The sequence below is a fragment of the Papilio xuthus genome, unplaced genomic scaffold (assembly GCF_000836235.2).
Source record: "Papilio xuthus unplaced genomic scaffold, Pxut_1.1 DF826938.1, whole genome shotgun sequence".
NCBI classification, from domain to species: Eukaryota; Metazoa; Arthropoda; class Insecta; order Lepidoptera; family Papilionidae; genus Papilio; species Papilio xuthus.
In genome coordinates this window covers 838060-849929 of record NW_013531711.1, presented here as the reverse complement: position 1 = coordinate 849929, position 11870 = coordinate 838060, and positions in this window count along the sequence as shown.

Here is an 11870-nt window from a genome sequence, read left to right as displayed (position 1 = left end):
CGGTATTGGAAAATAAATTAGTTTTTATAACTCTCCACTAGATGACGCTATTACAAAATGTATTATTTAGTTTAACTACTCACCACTAGAAAGCGGTAAGCTAACATTAATTAATTCCGAAATAAATCTCACTAAAATGTGAAATCTTAATAAATGTTTGCACATTCAAAAGTGGTAAAAAGAACAATAGTTTGTTACACATAAAACATGTGAACTAAAAAATCTTATCTTATTTTATAGTGGATCTCAATCAATTAAAGGTTTTATATCACACTTGATACCAGGCATAAACAATTCCTAAGCTACATCAACCGCACCACAACCTAAAGTTATAAAAAAAAAACAAATATAATAATACGCAATTTAATACCATAATATTCGTAATGGTGAACAATAAGGCATCACTGGAGATTTCTCAAGAAAGCGAGTTAAATCACAGCCAGACGTCTAAGGCTTGGCTTAGCTTATTGGATGGCGGATATTAGACTTGCTATTTTCCACTACGACAATTAGGTAGCGCACATAGTGCATGAACAAAGCGGGAAATAATTTATATTTTGTACCGTACCTATTTAATATGAGTATTTCTTGTAACGTATATAAAATATTGAGTATCCATAAACGTTATTTTAATTATATTTTACACTTACTACTAATATTAATATAGCTGGATCTACTATTTAATTGCTTCCCTTAATTTTTAAGAGGTTATCCAAAAGGATAGAAACCCAAAAATACATTGGTAGATAATTTTACTCGATTAAATCTACATATACTTTAATTGATTATATATAAAAGTTATTAAATAAATGTAGAAGCCTTATCGCTGTCATTTATATTAATCCTGAATATATAATATGTGAAACTGAGGTGCACTCAAAAGGGAAAGTGATTGGTCTCAGGAAGGCCTTTCATTACCGTCCAGCTAATAAGGTATTGCTTTAACTAAATTGCGTTAATTGCAAAACAAACAAGAATATTCTAAAATACATAAACAGTTCCATAATAATAAGTAAACACAAATACTGCGTTTCAAATTGTAGTTTGTAATATTCGCACTAACATAGATTTTAAAATTACCAGCATTATAAATTTATTACTGAACATCGTGATGCAACCTGCACATATCTAAGAAGAAATTTAAAGATATGTGTGAAGTCAACCAACCCGCACTTGGCCAGCGTGGTTGACTATGGCCTAATCACCCCTAAGTTAGGGTAGGCTCCGAGCCTTTCATCGGGGACGTATAGAGAGGTGATGATGACTAGACTAGGTTTAAATTATTAATAGCTTAAACATAATTAAATTTGCGACGCTTACTTTCTTCGTGATAAAAATAAACAGATTTTATATAATCTGTAAACACTCACCCATCCATTTCATTGGGCCCTTTAGAGCGTCTTGAAGCAAACAATTCTTCAGCTCGGTTTATCAGTTGCATAATATTTTGAATTTGTTTCACTTTCAATTCAACGCCATTAATTTTCGATACATCCAATAAACTGTTGATTTAACTTTACGATTTACTTCCTTTTTTAAAACATTACAATTATCTTCGATTGTTAATTTAACATTTTGACCATAAAGTTAGGTAATTCAGTTACGTGCAAGTCTATGTACTAAATTATTATTACGTTTTTCATTACATTTGTCTGTTCAATGTTATCTTCTTTTCTATATTTGCTATTGATTCTTGTAAACACGTCTTTGCTGTTTCCAACAACATGTAATTTCTATTCTTTTGAGTTTGTATCTCGTTATTTTGATTGTCTTTAAAGTTAGCGAAAGTTGAATTTATTCTTCGGGATTATGGCCTTTTCTTATTCTTCGTTGTCTTAACGACCGGTGTCATCCGCCAATTGCTGTAATAAAATAATTATGTATCATTATTTGCTTTTCATTATTTATCTTATAAGTAAGTTGTTGCCAGTTTGATCGATCATTAAGTGACGAAATCGTGACTTCCTATCATTCACACGTTACTACGAATCAACAAGATTTCTCGAAGTTTAATGACATATCATATGAAGACAATGGACATTTCATTTTACACCATTTACGTTGTACGTCCCGGAATTTAGTCCTTCCCAGCCTTTTTCTTATAAGGAAAGGATGGGAAGTGGAAGTGGAATTTCCGGATGAGAAGATGCATGGGAAGGGAAAATATTTTCTTTCTGTGCATCCTCTCCTCCGTCGATTAAAGGTAGTTAACGCATATGCAATTGCGTATGTCTATGGGCAACGGTCTCTTCGCTATTTCAACGATTTCAGGTGGCCGATGGCTCGTTTGCCATCTCATAATATATAAAAAAAAGAAAACAAACAAGGAGTAAAGGGAGGCGAGAAAGAATATTAGAGAGATCAACTTCGTAGTCTTCGACAAAATTTGTGTTAATATTGGTATAGTATTTTTTTATCGAATGTAAAGCACACCAAAAATCTTATACCTATGTTAATTTTGTCGATAACGTAACGAAGACTAATGTCTGTATTATACGTGCAAGTCTCTCTGTAAACTAAAATATTGTTTAAATATTACTCATTAAGGTCTTAATTAATTGTTTCCTAATTTATCGCTCTCTCTGCCGTTTATCTCATAATTACTGACAGTATTTATAGATAAATCTTTTAAAAACAAATCAATTATAATAAGAAAAAAACACATGTAATAACAACATATATCTTAATATATCTTGTAATTTTTTTTAGTTTCACTTAAACTCCTTTCACAATTCAAGTATCAAGTTATCTCAGCTTAAAATCAACAGGTAAATGAGACATATTTGGAAAGGAGACGAAAAAAACGAAATGAATTCAAGTCTTGAATGTTTTTAAAATATCTGAGAGTAGTGGGAATTTTTTTACATAAGTAAAATATAAATAGAATATAAAAATAGAAACTTAATTTAAAGTCAAATTTAATTATGTGCGATTTTTAAAATAATTACCATTGTTATAATCTCATCATTTAAGTCTATTCACGTAAAGTGAAAAAAACTATTATGAATAACTACGTTTATTCAATATAGCTGTCGCCCACGACCCCTGCCGCGTAGAATTAAAAAAAAAAAACTTAATTAGTAGCCTATACATTCCTCCAGACTATGTTCTACATCTATGCTAAATTTCAGCGCCTCGTTCAGATGTTTTACCAACAAACAAACATCTATCCATCCATTCAAACATTCGCATTTATAATATTAGTAAGATAAGATTAAATTTACAATGTTTTTTAATCTAATATATAATATGTAATTTTCTTGAGGCTGTAAACATAGAAAATGCCAAAAATCAACAAAAAATAATAATATCTATTCGTCCCTAAATAGCAAACAACCTAGTTATAACTTAGCCCTTCATGCTTCCACATAAAGGTTAAAATACCTTGTATGTTTAAGGCATTTCGCATAAAATTCGCAAGTTTCAATATTACTCATCGTTTGAGGTAGTTGGAACAGTAATTGACCTTTCAACGAAAACTATTTAAAATTCACAATATCCGAGCATCGAGGGCAAAGTACTCACGATATACTACGACTGTGACGTCTTGAGTCACGATTTTGCATCGATTAAAAAACTATAAACACAGAGTATTTATTTCTTGATCTATACAAGAGAATACTTTCTAATGTCAAGCCGAAAGTTTCCCATAATTTTATTCCACTTTTGATTGTCACGACGTAAAACTAACGAGGCTTCACCTATTAGTTTCTGCGGTTGTATTATCTGGTATGATTATTTACTTTTATCTTCATTTGGTATGCGCTAGATTTGTTTGTGGAAAATGATTGATGGAATAAAATAAAAATGTCCGCGAGGAATTAAAAAAAATCTATTGGTCGCAGCGTAATGTTATATAGCCTAAAGCCTTCCTCTATAAATGGACTATCCTACAAAAAAAGAATTTTTTAAATCGGACCAGTAGTTCTTGAGATTAGCGCGTTTCAACAAACAAACAAACTCTTCCGCTTTATAATATTAGTATAGATGCGAATATTTGGATGGATGGAAGGATCAATGGATGTGGTAGAGCCCGCTTTAACATCTTCGCACGAATCGGCCCGGTGAAATACCACGACCACACAGAAGACAGGCGTGAAGTGGAAGCAATTCCGCGTTTCGTCTGATGAGTGTGCGTCCCGGAGGCCTAATTTAGTCCTCTTTCCCTTCCCATCCTTTTCTTTATAAGGAAAGAATGGGAAGTGGAAGTGGACTTTCCGGATGAGAGGAAGCATGGAAAGGGAAGATATTTTCTTTCTGTGCATCCTCTCCTCCGTTGATTAAAGTTAGGCAACGCATATGCAATTGCGTATGTCTATGGGCAACGGTCACTTCGCTATTTCAGCGATTTCATGTGGTCGCTTGCTCGTTTGCCACCTTATGATATAAAAAAAAATGTTTGTTTAAAGGTATCTAGAGAATCTCTGATTCTCTGAAACTCTTACGAAGTTAAAATCTTGATGTCTAGTACAATGTAGCAAGATATATATAGGTTCAGAGTTAAAGTACCTATGTAACCATTGTGATGCCAACTAAATAGAACAGTAGAAGAAATCATATCATTTTTATTCATATCAAATCACATCTCTCTTGACATGTTTTGTACATCACACGATTCAAATGTTAAATTTTGTGTCTGTCAAACGAAAGTGTACCATGAAGGCTTAACATGAGCAATCATTTCCGCTGCTATTATAACGCCATTGTTCGGTATTTTTGTTCGTCTGTTTGTTTATAATTTTAAATAAAGTTTTTATCAAATTTAAGGAAGCTTTTATATTGATTTTTGTATTGAAAATAAAAAAGCATTAGCTCTTTATCTTTATCCCACTTATATAGGGTTGGCGCGCCAGTTTTTCGTCCACCAGATCGAATATAAAACATAAATCATGTTTTTGGGACTTAATTTAAAAACACGAATGGCATGTAAAAACAAATAGAATCGAGAAATGCCTTGGAATGAGCAGATGGCAAAGCATTAAATTGGTAAAATGTCTGGCAATAGTTCAAATAGTATCAATTTTCTACTTTTAAATTATCTAAAATATTGTCAAGATGCTAAGACTACTAATGTAGTTAAACCACTCTTATTATAGACCAGTTAAAGTACATTTACTCAGTACTTTTATTGGATTACCCCAAGGCACTATATCGGGACCGCAATTTTATTTTATAAGCGAAAATGTCAGTCTCTAGTCTTGATTTATCTAAGTCCATTTACTTTCTACCGCATAAAATTTATACTAATAGTGATAACCTTGCAGTTTCCATCGCCGGAGGAAAGATGGAACTTTCTAGTGCAACAATAGGTGCTTGAGGTTCTATCACAAAGACTGGATAGGTGGCCGAAGGGACCGAGACTAATCGACTTTTGTTATAAATAAATAGCTTCATACTGTTTCAAGTTTTTCTTTTGGTACCCAAAAGTATAGCTGTTTAATAACAGACGAAGGGTTGGCAACATTTGTGTTCCGGAAAATACATAATTTAGTAACTTAGTTCACTATACATCTTATTTTTGACAACCTTGTATGTACAAAATGAAGATGATAGATTTTAATCGATTTTCTTAAAGTATATTAAGGTTTTTCTGATTAATAATTTGTTATAATGTTAGTTATTCTTATCGATATACGAATATTTATTATTAATTTTGAGTTCTCGAAACTAAAGTAAAAAAAAATAAACGCAAGTAAACAGAATCGTTGCGTTTTCGATCCCCGTCACTAGTGTGGAGAATCAATTTCTTTGATCTAACCGATTAACTTCAAAATTCAATTTAATTTCAATATATTTATATATTTATATAGCAACTATTTCCTCTAATAAGTATTTGCTGCTAATATTTTTAATTTGTCAATCATAATAGAACCTACACGCTAAATACTTTTGACTTTATTCCTAACCGGTTTAAGTGGCATAAAAGTATTTTCCTGCGACTTATGTAATTAAAAAAATAAGAAAATTTCGAATATCTTGTTTCGCGCCAAAAGTGAAAACGTTCCATAACAAGTCGAAATACCTTTTAGAAACCACAGATTACATACAGTAGCGGAGCGTGATTTACCGCCTATTATCTAATAGATTGAACGTCCAAAGATGTAAAATTATCTATAACGAAATATATAATCACCGTGATATTTGCATAAAGACCTGTTCTTTGCAGTGAGATCATAAAACTCGATCATGCTTCATTACGGCGCTAAGAGGTGAGCGAATGCTTTTACAATGTCAAGTGAAATTTTAATTAACAGTAGGGCGATGAACCCATTTATTGACACTAAGTCATTGTGCGATTATTTTTTTTTTAAGAAGCGTTTAAGAACACAAACAATATTAAATGGATAAGATTAGATTAGATTCTAAAAATTTTTAAATTTCGAATTCATTTTTTTTTTAATTTTAATGGTTTTTTTCAAACAAGGATGCTTTTACGAAGGAATGTTAAAGGATTTTTTTTTAAATTAATTAACCTTTCAAGTTAATGACATTGTTGAAATGCATATTTCAGTTTTTAGCATTTTATTGCGTAATGAACATGAAAATATCATTAATAATGATTGTCGAACGATCGATCGAGCGATTTCATTATTTCCTTCTTATAGCCATTTTTAAGTGAAAGTCAATTAAGAGGATTCAGGCTGTAAATAAATTTTTGCGGATATAAATTATTGGTCTTTTTTCTTAAAACGTGTTTTTTTATTTAAAGTATTTTAAACTTAATTATTCACAATCTTGGTTTACAGATTGCATAAATACGAGTAATATATACGATTAGATTTAGTCGTCTTAATACTTGTGTTGCGATATCTGTCCACCGGGGGCATGTAAAATAAATTATGATAGCACACTAGCGCCCTCATGTCAATTTCAAAAAATGTCACAGTATCATTTACGTACTACATCTGTCAGGTTTAGTTTTTATACCATTTCCTATGACCACGAAGGTTATACATAACTTCTGATATAACTTACTTCGATATCAATACCTCTCTTCGGGCTAGTGAGGTTAGACAAAGTGCATTCGATCCGAAGCACAACGAACTTCAAAAATGGATCTGTCAATAATAAGTCACGTGATTATCGCGCGTCAGCTCCTTACACTTCTGAAGTTCGCTATGCGAATACATTTTGTCTAAGACCTCAGATATCTTTGATGACTATACTAAAAGAAAGAATATCGAATAGGCGTTTCCGTGACGTCATTGTTAAGTTCTATTTTTGTAATACTAATAGATTCTATTATTTAGACGGGATATTTATTAAGACTAGATGCCTAAATAAAACAGTATTTCCCGAGCGACTGCGCCCGAGATGTTATCTTATAATGACTGCAATGGAGACACAAGCCGCAGTAATTGACACACGCCACAGTTTACCGGCCCGGTTTACATCAAACCTTTGTTGGCTTGGGATAAATCTTTATTGTTAATGATTTTATGTCTATAAGCCATACTATTGATTTATTTAACTTTGAATTCAACGTTTTAAAAACAATATTTCACTTATATTTGTTTGTCTGCTCTAGTCTAAAATTTAGACAGCTTTAGTCTTTATCCTATCAGCACACTAATTCTTCAAAATCAAGTATCAAATATTAGTGGTCGCTCATAGTACCTTTTTATTCTGTACCACTTTGTGGTTGACAAAAAAATAGATCGAGAAGGTGAATGTAATACGTCGACCCCTATATAACACCCTGTATCTTAGTCTTTAACCTATCCTAAATACTCAGTTGTTCTATGTATAGTGTCATATACATTGTATAATTACAAAATTAATTTTGTTCCAGAATATAACCAGAAAACTGTTACACGTACAAATGGCTAGGGAAATAACGTTCTAAACTGTACCTATTATTTGATCCAATCGACTTTACTTAGATCATGATGAGTTAACTCCCCGATGTTCTGATTCAATAGAAAGTGTTTTCACTTAATGGCACAGACGTGCGAATTCTATCCCAATGGTTTTTACTTTGCTGACATTTATACAACAATGCTACCAAATATGGTAATACATAAAAACAAAAGCTTTCGTATTCAAGATAGATTTACTGTAAAAATAGTTTGTATTTGGGTTTTGAATTTATTGAAAAAACAAAAACTTTTTTTTATATGAAAATATTAGCAGTTTTTTTTTTGTAAATTTACTAATATTTCTTTTAACATATCAACTTAAATCTAGGCTTGTGCTAGGATATGGTTTACGACAATAGTCGAATGACGGGATTCGAACCCCCGACCTCGTGGTCGGAAATCCGTACCCCTTAACTATTAGACTATTGACGCTTTTAATCAACAAAATAAGTAATCATAAAACAAGACCTTTTTTTAGTTGGGAGTCACAACAGTTGTAAGTATCGTTTGAGTTAATAAAAATTGAACGAATATGTATTTATTAAACTATGTTTCTTATACGTTGTCCTTTTAAGCTATCGACCTACGTCGTCAGTTTATAAACGAACTAGACGCGGGCCTCCTAATTGATTTTTTTGTAGAGAAAAGAAAATCCAGAGGAGGAAAACATCGATTTAAGAACTTCATTTAAATTGGATAAGCTCCAAATAAATAACTTACACGTAAAATATGAATCAATTTTATTGCTAAATTAAATATTAAAAATAAATTTGAAAATAAATAAATACTCACTAAAATAATCCAAAAAAAAAGAAAACTGAATTTTAATATCACAAATTTCCCATACAAAATCCCCATACACTTTACACGCACTCGTAATTACGTTGAAGAATAAAGAAAATTTTATACGTCTACTCTTTTCCACAACCTGTAGTGTAATGCTCTACTCAATTTTGCCGCGTCTAAGGAAGTTCATACTTTAATATACTATACATTAAAAGATATTCAACCTTAAGCCTTAGTAAACAAGGTTTATTATTAAATAGTTTGAGCCAGAGGTAAAAGTGAGTGAAGCTAACATTTTGCAATGTTTTGATAAATGCCACAATTTATTGCAATCAGTAATGAGCCGGTAGTCATGATGCGCTTTACTCTATGGTTCATGAGTTTACTACAGCGGTTTAGGTTCGAATCCGTGCAATCCTTAACTACACATAGGCGTCCCTACAGGACAGAGTAAAGAAAGCCACCACATGTGTGAAGTGCAAGTAAAAACAATTAAGAAGAAAAATTAGGTAAGAAAAAAATACAGTAACTTGTGATATTTACTGCTGGCCACTTATTATTTCTTTGTCTTATTCTTAACTTATGCCCTTAAAAAAATTAAAGCTTACATTCTTTAATAATTCGTCAAATAATATCCAATCACAACACAAGATCATTTTGATCGATTTTTTCCTTTCGTAGGGCTTGAAGCAAAGTACAGAGGCATTCCTGACCATCATATCAGATGAAAGTCTTACGATATCATCTCGCTGTTTAACCTTTACACGGCCACGTACAACCCGGCAGCTCATATTATTAGAATTTTTCGCACGACTTCACTTTCCAACCACACGCACAATCACCTTCTACGACGTACTATCCTCGTCTATTCAATGTCATTTAAAAACTTAAAAACATTGACTTCCTGAAAAATCAATATAATATTTACAGTCAAAACAATTGGTTTCCTGGTACAGTTCAATTGCAGAAAGATTCATCACATACAAGGTTACAAGTTTACAAGGTTACAAGGTGGAAACCTAAATCAGTATGTGCTTACCTTAAAAAAATCATAGCACAAGGGTTGAGACAGTTAATTGTTTCTAAAGACAATATCAATTTCGTTTTCCACCATCATCCCAGCTAAGATGCTTCAAATTGAGTCTGACTAGCCTTGAAGGCGACAATTCTATTTAAGAGAACAAGATTCAGTAGACGAATTTCTATTATAATTAGTCAGATTTCCAAAACATACATAACTAACGTGAAATGATTTCTATTTTTGACTCTATCAATTGTCCTATATTCTGTTCAATCACCTTGAACTGTTAATTGATTCCGTACATCTCTTCCATTGAGTAGCCGAATGAATTCCATCATGTATTATAGCAAATTTACATTCAAGACAACGTATGAATTCAAAATAATTCCGCTTTCACTCACCAGATGTCGCTTTTTGGGAACACTATGATACATGACAATTAGCCCAACATAGGATCTATAATCTATTTAAGCTTATATCCGTTATTTTCTTAAATAGTCATGCAAGTTGGTAATTTAAGGTAAATAAAAATTACTCCACATTTAAAATGTCGGTTATTATTTAACTTTCTATTGATTAACTACTGACGTATGTCATAAATCGTAACCGTAACAATTTATAAGTTAGATTAGGTTAAGTTTAATAAACAGGATACTATCAATGCAACTTTTAATAGAGGCATGGCAATATACCTACATATCAAAGATCAAAGTACTTACTTTGACCTTTATTATCACTACAATATATCAAGAAGTATGTACAAATACATATATACAGCAAGAATAAATTCCTCAAACTGCCCAAAGAATACTAAACAGCTCGTTTACCGCGTATTTTACTGACATCAATATGTTAAAGTCGTAAAAATATTTTTTTTGTCAATTTTGGCTTTTTGAAATTGTAATAATCGATTACGATTCAATTATCGAATTAAGATGGCAAAATAATTACTTATGGAAAGTGAAATACGATATTCTTGGTATTGTGCGGTTTCAAACTTAATGAATAAACAGTCGTATGAATAATAAAATAGTAAAGAAATTAATCAAAAAACTGATCGGTTACTTCATTAATATTGATATGTGTTAACACGCTTATAATCACCTAAACTATAATATTTACGTAATGTTTATCGTATTTTTAAGTCATTAATAAATAAAAATGTATAAACTTAATAGATTGAATGTAATTCATTATAATTGCCAATAACTTCTAATTGGAGAAACATTTTTGGTTCAATGTTTTGGTTTCAGTGCCATCTAGTGTACAATAGCGCATTGAATGCAAAATAACTTCATTGCGAAATTTCAGTTAAGATTTGTTAGTTCACTAAATGAACACTAGATGGCGTTGTTTACATTTTTATTTTTTTAATCATAAATTAACTAATTTGTCAAGGTTTCAAATTTATTTCACAGTCGATACTGCCTTAACTGTATTTTATAAATAGACATAAATTGAATATTGAACGACTCATTGACAATTCTAGTTAAGAAATGAGTATACAATTTTTAATTGCTTGAGACTGATTTAAGGTCAAAATGGTTAATAAATATAAATTTATGCAATAACCCTCTGCGTAGAAAAGTAAAATTAGATAGATATCTTTATGTGTCCTAAATATTATATTTTCCTTCCAACTTCTTAAACATGTCGATAGCTCTTTGGGTGGATGCGGGTGAAATGGTTTGGCGATAAAAGTTGATCTCCATAACTCGTACAAAGCAATTGCTTACAAAGTTTTCTGTCACATAACACTGCGAGTAGGGGTCTCACACTTTGGGAAAGAAAATTCTCGGAATAAAACTATAAAAAGTAAAGTATTTTATGAAGCAAAATTATAGCGCTTTACCGTTGGACGTGTTGACCTCAAATGACCTACTCCTTTAAACTAGACTTAATTGAAGGTAAAAAGTGTTGTAAAACTAATATTCTTAGACCTTTTAACGACAAAGTAAAGATGTCTCGGACTGATCCATTAATTTCATAAATCTTGGTATCCGTAGCCATAACTTTACTAAGCGTCCTCGTAAATCAAAATCGTCATAGGCAAGTGAATGCGTGCCCAATCTCTAAGCGCCATCTATCAGCAAGTAGCGCGAAGCTTTCAATATTTGAAGAAAAAACTACTTTAGGGATGTTTACCTTAGTATATGTCTTATTGTTTCCCTTTTATCTCTTTGTGCTTGCCTTTCCCCTCTTAA